The sequence below is a fragment of the Microtus pennsylvanicus genome, chromosome 4 (assembly GCF_037038515.1).
Source record: "Microtus pennsylvanicus isolate mMicPen1 chromosome 4, mMicPen1.hap1, whole genome shotgun sequence".
NCBI lineage: Eukaryota > Metazoa > Chordata > Mammalia > Rodentia > Cricetidae > Microtus > Microtus pennsylvanicus.
The window spans coordinates 106136897-106152724 of record NC_134582.1 but is presented as its reverse complement, the minus strand read 5'-3'; the positions used below and the strand labels follow the sequence as shown (position 1 = coordinate 106152724).

General features: G+C 39.8%; 1 pseudogene; it reads right to left on the bottom strand.

The window, feature by feature from the left end:
- Positions 1 to 6994: 6994 nt before the first annotated feature.
- Positions 6995 to 8074, bottom strand: LOC142848858 (vomeronasal type-1 receptor 4-like; annotated as a pseudogene).
- Between the last annotated feature and the right edge of the window lie 7754 nt (positions 8075 to 15828).

The window sequence follows — 15828 nt, the reverse complement described above, 5'->3', positions numbered from 1 at the left end:
TATCATGACTCTAGAAATGTCAGTTATTGCTTTCAACTGCTCCTGTAGAAAAGAGGTAATTATTGCCTGTGAGAGTCCTAGAAAGCACAATACCATCTAAATATCTGTACAAATGAAATACGCTCCAGATATTAATAGAAAAAACTTAAGTGTTTTGTCATTGATTGGAATCTGTCAAAATCCCTATTTTCAGTTCTTTCAAGTACTGATACACGACATTAAAATTTTTATGTTTGTTTAATACTTGCTTTCATGAGGATTCCCACTTTTCTTGTCCTCTCTTCCCTTTTCTAAGCTTTAAGTCATATTTGATACCAGGCTCTGATATCCTAATAATTGATTCCTTTCTACTGAAGTCACCGTCAATGGAGGAAGAGGTGTCTCATCTTCCACATTATTTGGGAAATGCTAAAGGAAATGAATTTAAAAGGTGGAATGGATTTGTGTTTAGATAAATGGGTGATGCCAGGATGAGTCTAATGTCCAAGAACCTGAAGTTACATCTACCAAACCTGGTTTTTCTAAAAGAAACGAGCTTGCAGGAAAACAGACAAAACTAAAAAGATTGTTGCTCTTTGCTGCTTCGTATGGCATAAACATAAGATGAGCTGTTTCAGTATGTCCTCCACAGCCTAGATCCTAAATAACAGCAGTTCTAAAGATGGTAATGATAACTGTTACACTGAGTGTTATATGCCTAACCAGCATGGCATACAATGACTTAATAAATATAATTTAAGACAAGTATTATAATAGTATGTGATAAAATTGGGAACCTTTAAGGATGGATACGGAGAGAAGACCATCAAGCAGAGTGTGAAGGCTATTGTAAAACTATGCCAATATTAGTAAAGTAAAAATACATCAAACTGAAAAGTGCAAGGCTTACAGACACTAGCGACACTGTTGAAGTCACAATGCTGGCAAAGTTAAACCTGAAAAAAAGGTTTTTATTTTCTTTCATTTATCTAGTTATTTGTGAGAGAGAGTCTCCCTCTGTAACCAGGCTAGCCCTGAACAATTCCCCTGCCATATCTCTCTAGTGCTAAAGTTACTGCAAGTATCAAGATCGTCTGCAGGATTTAGACATCTGAAAATCTGATCTATCTTATTGATCCATTTAGAAAGGTAAGATAGGCTAAGGCCCACCCAGAGCTATGATATGACACTCCAGCCCGAGGATGGAGAGTGATACATCGCATTTCTGTTCCATCTCTGTATCTCCGGAACTAGTCTCCTTACCTCCATGTACTCACCTGGACCACTGTGGTGCAGACAAGATCTGGAGCAGCTCTGGGAAGGTGACACTTGTCAGGTCATATTTGTACTGTCAGGATTTGTGGGGCTCTTGGCTGACATCAGATATTGCAGACTTCTAGTTTCATGTGGTCACAGTGTCAGGGGAAGGAAGGCCTCTGCTGAACCCTCGTCCCTGAAGTAAAGCTTCCTTCTCTCCACGATTACTACATCTGTTTTGCTCAGCAGTTATTTCAAGCATAATTATGGTTTAATTATTTTGACAAGAAAAACGAGAGGAGAAAATGAACAACTAACTTAAGTTTCTGTGTATGGAGTGCCCTGAATCTTCTGACTGGTTTTCATCTTCTCAAAGTGCCAAATTGTGACCTGGGAAGAATCTACTTCTGACACATGGACAGGTCTCTTGCTTTTCTTTCTGAAATCCCTCATCAGACAGGAGTAGAATAAATGATGCTAAGCACTGCAGATGCTGCTTTCTGATCAAGTCCCAAGCATGGACCAGGACGATTTAGAGTCCTTTGTTCTACCTGTGTCTGTTGGTAGTGAAGGAATTTTCTATAACTGATTTTTTCAATCCTGCCCCTTAAATACTTTAAATATCATCTGGGACTTACTTGAACCCCAATATTGACTTTATTCTAAAAGTAATCTTTATTTACAAAACATTAAGGATACCTTTTTAACTTAGCGGTGTCCAAGAGTGGTCCTTCTGTGTATTTTTCAAGCTAGTTCCTAGGAAGCCCTTCCTATCCCAAATGTCATATGATGTAAAAAATGGGAGGTTCAGGACAGAGTTTTAAAATGATGGTATCAACATTTTATTCTTGGAAGAGAGCATCACAGGGTGTCCTTGTGAGATAAGTATAGGTTGTGGCTCTTACTCTGTTCTCTGAATAGTCATGTCTCCATACATACAGGTGCAACTGGCACATGACAGAAGCTAAACATCCTTCTTTATAAATAAAATGACAGCTTTTGAAAAATCCAAACAGGATTCCTATTGAAGGATAAACTCGAAACAGGGAAACTAAGACCTATATCATATATGTCAGGGTAGATAGAAATTCAAAAATAAGAGTTGTTGGCCAAATGGGAAGGATGGGAATCATAACAGCCCAGGCTGATGCCCAGACTGTAGGTTGCTCCTCACAACTCACAGCTCGGCCCCACTGCTGAAGACATCATCTGCACAGCTCAGTAATATGGAGAGGTCAAGCTGCTGCCTATATAGAGGCTTCACACCAATTTTCCAGCTTCTTTAATACAGGAATATATGGTCTCAAAATAGAAATATAAACTCCAGCCCAGCCACAAACTCTTTATCTGCAATGGTGTCTTGCCTGCAAAAAAAGTTCCAGGGCAATGGTGAAACAAAGATTGTAGCAGTAACCAGTTGATAACTGATTTGGCTTAAGGGCCCCATGAGATGAAACCCATGATCAAAACTGCTCAGGTGCCCAAGAACCTGAGAACAGATTGACCAGGGATCTAGAATAAAACTAAGTACTATCTGGCTAAGAAAAGAAAAAAATGTAGTAATAAAATGACTCCTAATGATATTCTATTGCATTCATAGATCAGTGTCTTGTCCAGACATCATCAGAGAAGCTTCCTCCTGCAGCAGATGGGAACAAATACACAGACCCACAGGCAGACAATACACAGAGAATGAGAGACCTTGCAACACTCAGCCCTTAAGTGGGATGTCCTACTATAATTCTTCCCCTCAGAGATCAGAGAATCCTGTAGAAGAGGAGGTGAAAGAATCTTAGAGCTAAATGAATTAGCCAAAGGAATTAGCCATCTCTTTCTCATTATTGCTAATATCCTTATCTTCCCTAAAGATTTTATAACTGTTCAGATTAACATCAAAGTGATTCAGAATTGAATGGGGGATCTTTCTACATTTTTTATGTTTCTTTATAGTGTATTTTTGGGACTTTGTCCAATACTTCCTCATCTAAAATTCCTTGTCCTGAAAGCTAGGGCTTGTACTCACAAACAACTTGAAAACAACTTAATAGCTGTATTTTCTAATAGTGGTTCTCCTCCTTTCTTTAAAAAATGAAACACAAAGTCAACATAAGACAAAGCCTTCCCTGCTTTCTACCCCCATTATTCTCACTCATCTCCTTCCGTGAGGGGCCCCCTTCTCTGTTTTCATAGCCAATTTCAAGTCCCTTTCCGGGCACCACTTGTCACCCTCCAGAGGTAGTGGGACCTGGGAGAATGAGGTGGACTGGAGTCTCATGCAACAGCCAACTTTATTCAGAGCAGCAGACAAGTTATACTCTGAGGGTAAGAAAGTTCACATGAGGTCACGCTGTATACAATGACAAAGACAAGTTGAGCATGACAAAATCATGTTATTCACAGAAGCACACAAAGGACTTTTAAACATTTAAATGGTTACAATAACAAGAAATAAGAGGCAATCAGAAATAAACCGACTCCTTTCTGCTATACTGGATGGAGTGTGGAAACACATTCCAAGAAAATTTCTGTGATTTGGAGAAACCCAAAGAGAAGATGTTTGTTCTGTTTGCTTGGAGTGTTTCCGCAAGCTCTCAGAATTCTCAAACTACTCCATTCCTGGGTCATGTACTTAAATGGAGGGAAGAGTTTGTTTGGTTTATGCTTCCACATCACTGTTTATTATCAAGGTATCAGGAGAGGAACTCACCTAGGGCAGGAACCTGGGGCATGAGCTGATGCAGAAGTGATGGAAGGGTGCTGCTTACTGGCTTGTTCACCATGGTTGCTCAGTCTCCTTTTGTATAGAATCCAGTGCCATTTGCCAAAGGATGGTACTACCATCAAAGGGCTGTGAACTGCTCCATCAGTCAGTGATTAAAAAAAAATACCCTATATTTGGATTTTATGGTGGTATTTTCTCAATGAATCTTTTCTCCTTTCAGATAACTCTAGCTTGTATCAAGTTGGCAGAACTAGCCAGTCCATGGTCATTGGCCACCATGAGACATGTCTGCTCCTGGCAGCACCAATCTACTTCAAGAGGAAGATTGGCATCAAAGAGGCTCCTTATGGAGTTTGATAGCCATTTGGGCAGGAAACTGCTCTTAATTGGACTGATGCATAAACTGGACACAAAGAACCTGCAGAAAGAGGACTGCTGAACTGGCCTAAAGGTGAGATGGTCATTCGGGGTTCCTGACTCATGAAAGAGTCTGTGAGACATTCTGCAGGACACAGAAAAAAGTGACTGAACTGTCTTTGAATTTTCCTGCTTTATGGGAATGTCTGCTGGAAACTATGGGCCTGTAGGCTGAAGATGGATGCCCCAACAGTACAAAAGAACTTTGGGTGACTGTACAGTCAGTGAGATGTCTCTATCATTTCTAGAGTTTTGGAAGTTGCTTACTTCTTGTTTACTTAGGTAATATTATATCCTTCAGGAGTCTTTGATGGAGTTGAAGAATGGTTAGTTATAGTTATAGGTTTCCTTTGTTATGGTAAAAGATAAAATAGATCTAAATACTGTAACTGTAATTCTTGCTTGATAACTGTTTTGTTATATGTAATTTTGCTATGTTAAAGTGAAAGCCTTTCTTTTTTGTTTAAACAGAAAAAAGGGAAATGATGTAGGAGGGTCATTTGTCTATGTGTTACTTTCATTGGTTAATAAAGAAACTGCCTTGGCCTTTTAATAGTGCAGAAAATTAGGTGGGCAGAGTAGACAGAACAGAACGCTGGGAAGAAGGCAATGAGGCAGATGCCATGCCTCTCCTCTCTGAGACAGATGCCCGTTAGACTCATCCCAGTAAGCCACAGTCAAGTGGAAATACAGATTATTAGAAATGGGTTGAATCAATATATAAGAGCTAGCCAATAAGAGGTTAAAACTAATTGACCAGGCAGTGTTTAAAAGAATATAGTTTCTGTGTAATTATTCTGGGGCTAAGATAGCCAAGCGGGAGCTAGGCGGGATGAAAAGCAGTCCTCCTCGCCCCTTCGCTACAAGATATAACAGAAAAAATTTACAAATAAGGCATCAAACAACCCCTAGAGAATTTATAATTTCATGTTCAATGATGACATGAATTATTATTTCTCAGAATGCATCTATCAGATTCTTAGAACCATGTTGATATGTTATTGCGTGGATCTAAATTGAGAAATCAGGCAGTGAATCCTTCACTTAAATGGATGTAGAATCAGATCCTTTCGCAGCTCTTTGATGACAAACAGCTGGCTAGTGTTGTGGAGAGCAACCAGGCATTAACAAAGGGCAGCTGCAAACAAGCCTCAGTCTGTTTCCGTCACACTGCATATTAATCTTGCAAATTGGCAAATCCACATTGTTAATCAACATACAAACTATAGATGGATAAAATGAAACTTTACCATGTATTCCTTATCCAGTTAATTCCATATGGACAATCTTTTCTTTTTTTTTTTTTTTTTTTTTTTTTGATTTTTCGAGACAGGGTTTCCCCGTAGTTTTTGATTCCCGTCCTGGAACTAGCTCTTGTAGACCAGTCTGGCCTCGAACTCACAGAGATCCGCCTGTCTCTGCCTCCCGAGTGCTGGGATTAAAGGCGTGCGCCACCACCGCCCGGCACCATATGGACAATCTTAATTCCTGCAGAGAACCTTCGTGTATATAAAACCACAGAAACATTTAAGTGCATTGAAGTTCTGTCACTGGTGCACTGAGATTCCACGAAGTGGATGTAGTTTACGTCATTTTACACAATTCTGTAAAATGTTTTCTACAAATGGAGTCATGCAGACACTTTGAAGAATCTCAAAACAGCATCATAGCTAAACTAACATTTAGGAAGTACAGGATCAGGGACAAGATATGGATTTCTTTGAATAACATGATTAAATCACTAAGAAACTGACAAAATTTGACAAGTTTGATCTGGAAATTCCCCTCTGCATTCTGTGAATATGGTTTATTTCCACTGGTTAAAAACAAAGCTTCTTTGTTCAATGGCAGGGCAGAATAGAGATAGACAGGAAAACTAAACTGAACAAAGGGAGAAAGAAGGCAGCGTCAGGTAGTTGCTATGTAGTTGCTGGAGAAGAAAGACACCAGATTCATAATAGAAGGCCACACCATCGTGGTGATTGATAGAAATGAATAAATTTAAGATGTATGAGCTAGTTAGAAATCCACCTGAGCCAACAGGGAAACAGTGCTGCAATTTGTATAGTTTCTGTGTGATTATTCCTATCTGAGCAGCCAGAAAACAAGGCACAGTGTCCTTTTGCACAAATTAATCTGTGTACACCCAATAACGGTAATAGGAAAATCAATTTTACAAAATATAAATAAGACCATTCTTTCTGTGCTGGAAGCATGGCTCAGTAGCTGAGAGCTCTGGCTTGTCTTCCAGAGGACCCAGGATCAATTCCTAGCAACCACAAATGGTAAAGGACAAACTCTCTAACTCCAGTCAGTCACAGGACATTTGACAACCTCTTCTATCCTTCCAGGAGCGAGGCACTGATATGCTACAGGGACACAAGGATAACTCTGGTAAATTATCGATACACAATACAGATATAGGAATTTTTAGAAAATCCTTTCCAAAAATAGAAAAAGTGGATAATAAGGTTTGACTTATCACTGTAATTTACAAAGATCTCTCTCAGCATAAGGTTGAGTTACCATGAAGACTGTTTGAGAATAAACACATACTTAAACTGATTTGAGAGAATTTTGTCTTACCTACGATATTACATAACTAAGAGATCTTTCACATTATTTAATGGAAAAATAAAAGAGATACTTTCTCAATTTTTCCCACTGAGCGTGCCAACACTCAGGCAGAAGTCCTTCCCTGTGAATCAACACAATAGGACTAAAAGTTGCATAACCAAGGGTTAAAAATTCTTGAATATTTCCCATCAAGGGTATCTTTCCTAAAGAGAGACTTAAAAATAGAGAAAAGGCACAGTCAGTCCAATAGAAGAAAACAAAACAGAGCATCAGAAGGAGGACACTCTGAGCAGCTCTCAACTCAGGGGGAGTTCTGTACAGAAGCTTGGAGTTCTGGAGATACAGGACATGCTGGTGGTGCTTGTGGAGAAGAAATACCATGTAGCCACTGGCACCTCCCATGGCTCCCTGAAACACAGCATCTCTCAGGACCATGAGAGGGAGAACAACCCACTTTATTTTCTGATTTTCTAGCATAAAATAACAATAGTCGTCACCATTGTTAAGCTCTGATATATTCTGGCTTATACTTGTGATGAAATGGATTAGGTTCATAGCTAATAAAGCGTTGAGTATCCAAAAGAATGAAAAGAATGGAAGGATGTGCCATGCCGAATGTGGTCTGAGCCTCCTCCACCCAGATGCTCTGGGACTGATGATGATGGCCTGGACCACAGTGAGGAGACTGCTGGTGCAGATGGAGACCCCACGGGCCACCCTTGACAAGTAAATGAGGATCTTGCATCCTATGTCATCTAGGAAGTTTCTCAAACCAAAAGTTACCATTGTCTTTGGCAATCCTTTTGCAAGAAGGATTACGATGTTTGTAAAAGCCAAGTGGATGAGAATGAGGTCTATAGGTTTCTTCTCAGGTCCTCCATCCCATCTGATCATATAATTCACAGAAACAGAAATGTTCCCCAGAGTGCCAAACACAGTCATGAAGAGGATAACTATTTGCTTAATAATTTTCAAAAGCATTTCTTCCTTTCTGGGTAGAAAATCTTGTATTCAGGATACAAAGAGATTTTTCCAGAAAGCATCAGTAATGCTAGACATTTATCTGAAAAACATTTCACATAATAGCATTTTCTGGTATATGAGAGTCAGTGGTGGACACATGTGCTGCTGTAGACTGGGTCCCTGAACTCCTCCTCTTCCCTGTGGACTCTGAGTTATGTGTGTGCTCTGACCGGTGAGCTTGGTAACTGGAATGAAACCCTAAAGTTTTAAAGGAGATATGTTAGAGTTGTATACTAACAAAATTGACTTGTTAAAATATGTGACTATGTGTATGTGTATCTGTCTGTCTGTCCACATGCATGAATTAACATAGTTAACTCTCATCATAACTGAATTCAACTGCAAATTTACCCAAACAAAATCCTTCCTTTTTCTCTCTATTTCATCATATTTTCCCACTCAGTTTCAAAGACAAAGGCTTCATTTTTATTTTCCTCTTAATTAGTGTAACAATTTCTATATTTGCATTTGACTTCAATGCGTTATAACATCAATTTTGACATCCTAAAGTTTCAAAAGTTTTTATGTTGATTATTCTGTGATTTCATTCCACTTGAGTGTTTACTAGTTTTAAAAAAAAACAAAAACAAAAAAGCTTAGTTCTCAATGTCAAGCTGAGTTTCACAAGCTTTTCGGATAGAGCCCTAGAGTTAAAGTGAATCATAAAAATATAACTTGAAAAATTTCATGTAACTGCTAGGCTGCAGCTAGGGATGGTGTCCAGCAGAACCTTGTGTTGTTTCTAGAATAGGGGGTAGCAGAGGTCTCTGATCCTACTGGATGATTTCAGGTCATCTGGAACCCCAGTGAGTTGCCTCAGGACACATAACGGAACATAGAACAGCTCTGAATGAGGGGAGGCTGATGAGGTAAAGCTAAGAATTGGATTAATGAGGTGTTATATATTGTCATGCAATGAGTACAGTTTTTGGAATCATGAGTCCTCAAATCAACTGCATGAAGCACAATACGTGGGGGCATACTGGTATGAGTAGGGGCCCCACTATCTAAGAGTTCATGGTGGCATTTGCTTCTGTGGGGATTTTTGAGCAGCTAATTTTTTAGCTGTCTTTGCAGCCTGCTTTTCCTCCAACCTGTTTGTCAGGCAGACTGGTTTTTTTATACACCAGTCCAAGCTGATTCCAGAACTTGGACTCAGGTAACATGTTATTCATCAAGTTCTTGAGCTCCATTCTCATTTCTCAGGGATTTGTGGTAAGCTCTGAACACCTTTTCTAGGATATAAAAATCTGAATATTACAGGAGCTGCATGAGTTTGTGTGTTCTGAGTACTTGCAACACCTCTGTTCACTGCCCTCCATCACAGGATAGCTGTACATGTCTGTGTCAAGATAATCTTACCAGTGACCTTCATCAACCTAACCTTGTTCTGAGATTTGTGTCCAGGTATCATGACTCTAGAAATGTCAGTTATTGCTTTCAATTGTTCCTATAGCAAAGAGGTAATTATTGCCTTGTAAGTGAATCCGAGAAATCACAATACCGTCTAAGTACCTGTACAAATGAAATATGCTTCAGATATTAATAGAAAGTACATCAGCATTTGCTGACATATCCAGAATAAAAAATTAAGTGTTTTGTCAGTGATTGTAATCTGTCAAAAATCACTATTTTCAGGTCCCTCAAGTGCTGATGGAAGATATTAACAATTTTCTATTTGTTCAATCCTTGCTTTCGTGGGGATTCCTACTTTTCTAGTCCTCTCTTTTCTTTTCCAAGCTTTAAGTCATATTTGAGACCAGGCTCTGACCTTCTAATAATTGATTCCTTTCTACTGAAGTCACTGTCACTGGAGGTAAAAGTATCTCATCTTCCACGTTATTTGGGAAATGCTAAAAGAAATTAATTTAAAAGACAGGACAGAATTGTGTTTAGATGGATGGTCGGTTCCAGGGTGAGTCTAACACCCAAGAGCCTGAAGAAAGTTACATCCGCCCATCCTGGTTTTCTCTAAAACAAACAAGCAGGCAGGCAAACAGGCAAAACTAAAAAGATTGTTGTTCTTTGCTGCTTCATATCTCATAAACTTAAGATGAGCTGTTTCAGGATGTCCTCCTCCACAGCCTGGATCCTAAATAGCAGCAGTTCTCAAGATGGTAATGATAACTGTTACACTAAGTGTTATATTCTTCACCCAGCATGGCATACAATGACTGAATTTGAGACAAGTATTATAATAGTATGTGATAAAATAAAACCGAGAGCCTTTAAAGACAGACACACAGAAAACTGTCAAACTGGGAGTTAGAAGGATATTATAAAACGATGCCAATATTAGAAAAGTGAAAATGCATCAAAAGAGAAAAGTGCAAGGCTTACAGACACTAGCGACACTGTTGAAGTCACAGTGCTGGCAAAGTTATACCTGAAAGAAGGTTTTTATTTTCTTTAATTTATCTAGTTATTTTTGAGAGAGAGTCTCTCTCTGTAACCCAGGCTAGCAGTGAACATTTCTGTTGCCAAGTCTCTCTAGTGCTAATGTTACAGCAATGTATCATGATCATCTCCAGGGTTTACAGACACCTGAAAATCTTATCTATCTTATTAAACCATTCAGAAAGGTAGTTAGGCTAAGACCCAGCCAGAACTCTGTCTTGATACTGCAGTCTGAGGATGGAGAGCAATGCCTCAGCATTTCTGTTCCATCTCTGTATCTCCAGGAACTAGTCTCCTTTGATCTTTCTGGAGCCAGGGTCAGAAGGAAAGTGAGGTCCTGAGGATCACAGAGCCTCTCACCTGCTCCCTGGATTAGTCAGAGAGTCTTCTGCTTTAATGAAACTCTCCAAGGCACAGCAGGGGGAATAGAAGCTCTTACCTCCATTTACTCACCTGGATATCTGTGGTGCAGACATGATCAGGAGCAGCTCTGTGAGGGGGACAATTTCCAGGTCATATTTGTACTTCAGGATTTGTGGGGCTCTTGGCTGACATCAGATGTTGCAGACTTCAAGTTTCATGTGGTCACAGTGTCAGGGGAAGGAAGGCCTCTGCAGAGCCCCAGTCCCTGAAGTAAAGCTTCCCTCTCTCCACGATTACATCTGTTTTGCTCAACAGTTATTTCAAGATTAATTATGGTTTAATTATTTTGACAAGAAAAACAAGAGGTGAGAAAATGAACAACTAACTTAAGTTTCTGTGTATGGAGTGCCCTGCGTCTTCTGACTGGTTTTCATCTTCTCAAAGTGCCAAGCTGTGACCTGGACAGAATCTACTTCTGATACATGGACAGGTCTCTTGCTTTTCTTTCTAAAATCCCTCATCAGACAGGAGTAGAATAAATGATGCTAAGCACTGCAGATGCTGCTTTCTGATCAAGTCCCAAGTATGGACCAGAATGATTTAAAGTCCTTTGCTGTACCTGTGCCTGTTGGTAGTGAAGGAATTTTCTGTAAACGATTCTTTCATTCCTGCCCTTTCAGTACTTTAAATATCATATGGGAGTTACTTCAACCTTAATATTGACTTTATTCTAAAAGTAATCTTTATTTACAAAACATTAAGGATACCTTGTTAACTTAGTGGTGTCCAAGAGTGGTCCTTCTGTGTATTTTTCAAACTTGTTCCTAGGAAGCCCTTCCTATCCCAAATGTCATATGATGTAAATAAAGGTGGGTTTTGGTCCGATTTTAAAAACGATGGTATCATCATTTCATTCTTGAAAGAAAGCACCACTTGGAAGAGGAATTCAGCTTTTGGCTCTTACTCTGTGCCTGAATTCGGTGCCGCCATACATACAGGTGCAACTGGCACATAACAGAAGCTCAGCATCCTTCTGTGTAATTGAAATGACAGCTTTCGGAGAAACCAAACAGGATTCCTATTCTACCTATTGAAGAGGCAATGCAGAAACATGGAAGGGTAGATAGAAATTTAAAAATAAGAGTTATTGGCCAATGGGCACGATGGGAATCATAACAGCCCAGGCTGCTGCCCAGGCTGTAGGTTGCTCCTCACAACCCACAGCTCGGCCCCACTGCTGAAGACATCATCTGCACAGCTCAGTAATATGGAGAGGTCAAGTTGGTGCCTGTATAGAGGATTCACTCCAATTTTTCAGGTTCTTTGATACAGGAATGTACTCTATGTGGTCTCAAAAGAGAAACATAAACTCCAACCCAGCCACAAACCCTTTATCTGCAATGGTGTCTTGCCTGCAAAAAAAAAAAAAAATGCCAGGGCAATGGAGAAACAAAACTTGCAGCAGTAACCAATTGATAACTGATTTGGCCTAAGGTGCCCATGAGATGAAACTCATGCCCAACACTGCTCAGGTGCCCAAGAACCTGAGAACATGTTGCCCAGGGATCTAGAATAAAACCAAGTACCACTAGTCTAAGAAAAGAAAAAAATGTAGTAATAAAATGACTCCTAATGATATTCTATTGCATTCCTAGATCAGTGTCTTGTCCAGACATCATCAGAGAAGCTTCCTCCTGCAGCAGATGGGAACAAATACAGAGACCCACAGGCAGACAAGACACAGAGAATGCGAGACCTTGGAACACTCAGCCCTTAAGTGGGATGTCTCCATCAAATTCTTCCCCTCAGAGGTCAGAGAATCCTGTAGAAGAGGAGGTGGAAAGAATGTTAGAGCCTGAGGAATGCAGGCCATTAAGAAAACCAGACTCTCTAAATCGACACGAGCAAAGCCCATGTGAACTCACAGCGACTAAAGAAGCATGCCCAGGGACTGCAGGGGTCTGCAGCAGGTCCTCTGTGTATACATCATGGCTTAAAGTTTAGTGTTTTTATAGGATTCCTGAGTGTGCAAATGAGTTGGTCTCTGGTTTCTGTGTGTTCTTCTGGGTGGTTTTCCTTCTTTTTGCCTTAGCCAACATCAGCGTAATAGTACTTGTTTTATATTATTATATTTTTTAAAAATGAATGAATTAATTAATTAAAGCCTAACCAGTGGGTTAAAGGTTAATGACTAAACTGTCACTTATCCTTTCTCTGAAAGCAAAAAAGTTTTCTCCAAAAGTCACACTGGGTGTACCATCCACTCCAGGACAGGTCTCAGGGGCAGGAGTAGCTGAAAACATATGATTGAACTATGAAAGCTTTTGTTTTGGTACTTTTATTTGGTTAAAGTTTGGTTTTTGTTTGGTTTTTTGCTTTCTTGGTTTTATGTGATTTTATTGTTATATTCATTTTTGTGTGTGTTGTGAAAATTACTTTGTATTTCGGAGGACAGAGATGAGCAAGGGATCTGGAAAGACTGGGGAGGGACAAATTATGATAAAAATATATTTTAAATAATAAGATGAAATAACAATAATAAAAAGAAATTTAAAATAATTATCTCTGATTCCAGAAGGAGCACCTCCTTCTGCTTTTTATTTTGTTTAGAAAAATCTAAATATCTTTGTTGTCTCTTTGAAATATAAAGAAAAATATAACAGTTTAAAGTTTGTAGTGCTTTGAATAGGTTGTTCTATAAAAGATGAGAAAATATTAGAAAGAGAACCCTGCATGTAGCTTCAATCTGGGAGGAGATGTGTAAAGAAAATTGGCTCCCCATAAGGAGAGTACATGGTGGGGTCACTGGTGACCTCCATTTTGTCCCACATGCTGACCTCATATGAAGGATATCACCTTGTAACAGGGTAGCACTGAAGAGTAATAAACCCTGGCTGGAGAGACTGCTCAGTGCTTAGAATGCTTTGCTTCCAAGTCTGAGTGTCCCCTCAGTTAACACCTGGTGGGTGGCAGCTTGCCTGTATCTCCAGACTCAGAAGCCAGGGACAGGTTATCTCTAGAGGAACTGGGTGGTGAGATTGGCCATTTGTTTTGCTCTGTGTTTGATTGACAGCTCCCGAGGCAGTAAAGAGGACGATAGAGGATGATTCCTGACACCAACCTCAGTCTCCTGCATGCAGGGGGCACAAATGTGCTGTGCACCTCCTCACACGCGAGTGCCCGTCCAGTCCCAAAGATGTAAACACACATGAAAATCAACACTACAAAATTCCACAAGGTCACTGCTTCTTTCAGAAATCAGGAGCCAAACTGACAAAGCAAATGGCTTTATTTATTGTTTGGCTAAAGCCTTTCTCTCCCTCTTGTCTGCAGCAAAGTTACAATTTTATAACAATCGAGCTTTCTCTGTCTACAGCCTCCAGACCCACAATGCCATCGTTTGAGAGATCCTGCTATCCCAGTGTTTCTCGTGGTGGTACTTTAATGTCTAACCTGGTTATAATTGTCCAGTTGCATCGTCACTAGTTTTCTTAGTTTAGGAACTTAGCAGTGTCAAACAACTGTTGATCAAATGTGCTGGCTATGATATTTGCTTCTCTCACTGTCATCTTCAATCTGCCATGCAAACTCCCCACAGATAAGGGTCATCTCATCTCCACCTCCACTTTCTGATGTTGCTCTCATGCTCTGACTTTGGAGAAAAATTATTCATATCTGACAGAAGGATTACTGCCGGCATTTCCCAGTGTAAACACAAATCTAATCATCACATAGTAGCGATGGTGATATGAGAAGATGATATGAATCCACTTTCCACCTGTTTGGAAATCCTGAGCTAGTCTTGAGATAGTGCAATGCCAGACTTCTTAAGAAAAGGAGATGTATTGTTATAATATTTAATCTAATGTCATGATACATTCCAGCATTAAAGCAAATGGCAGTGTGGTGGTAAAGGTCTGTAATCACAGCATTTGGGAAGCTGCAGCAGCTCAAGATCAGCCTGTGCTGCTAACTGATGCCCGGTCAGCCTGTGCTGCTGTGATGGCTACAGAAACTCCATTTTACCTTGGCATCCACCTTGGTACCCACAGCCTTTTGTCTCTGACTCCAGTCCCTGGAAAATTAATTCCCAGCAATCATGAGTCAGTTATTCCCACCCAAAAATATGTTAATATTACTTGTTATGATATGACTCATTTATTTTTTTGGCTTTTGTAAGTTGCTTATGTAGATACCCAAAGAGTGTTGTGAGTACCTTATCCACTTTAACTTGGAAGAGCAGACCAGTTTTTGCTTGCTGAGGTAGATACAGAAGGTCTGCTTGTGGTTTTCCCCTTTAAAAACCCTTCCCCATATGCTGCTTTGATGTTACGCGTGGGATTTGGCCATGGCTTCTCTCTCTCTCTCTCTCTCTCTCTCTCTCTCTCTCTCTCTCTCTCTCTCTCTCTCTCTCTCTCTCTCTCCTTTCTTCTGGCCTCCTTTCAACAAATTCCACACTCAAACTCTACCTCTATGGTATATTTGTCACCTGCTGAGGTTTGGACCCACCCACCAGCCACTAAGGTCTCTCTTCTGTGGTCCTCACCCTCCGTGGGACCCAACTCATGCTGAAATCCTAAAAATGACAACATGTAACTCTAGTTCTCTGGGACTCAATGTCCTCTTCTGGTCTGTGTGGGCACCTATACAAATGTGGCATACACTCAGACAGATACATACATAAAAATAAATCATATTAGAGAAACAAGGAATTTAATAATCTGTAGCACAATACACATTACTTGAATGTTTTGTATACACAGTGCAATGAAGCAAAATATAAAAACTTACACATCTTTGTAAAGTAGAGCCATGATGCTCCCAATATGTTACAAGGGTTTAGCAATATATGACAGAACAGTTTTAAAAAACAAGACATAAACCGAACTCTGCTGAGTCTATAATTTCATGTTCCATGATTATATCAATTAATTTTCAGAATGGGTCTATCAAAGTCTTAGAACCATGTCAATATCTTATTGTGTATACCCAATTTAAGAAATCAAGCAGTGAATCCTTCATTTAAATGAAAGTAGAATCAGATCCTTTTGCAGCTCTTTGGTGACAAACAGCTGGATAGTGTTGTGGGAAAC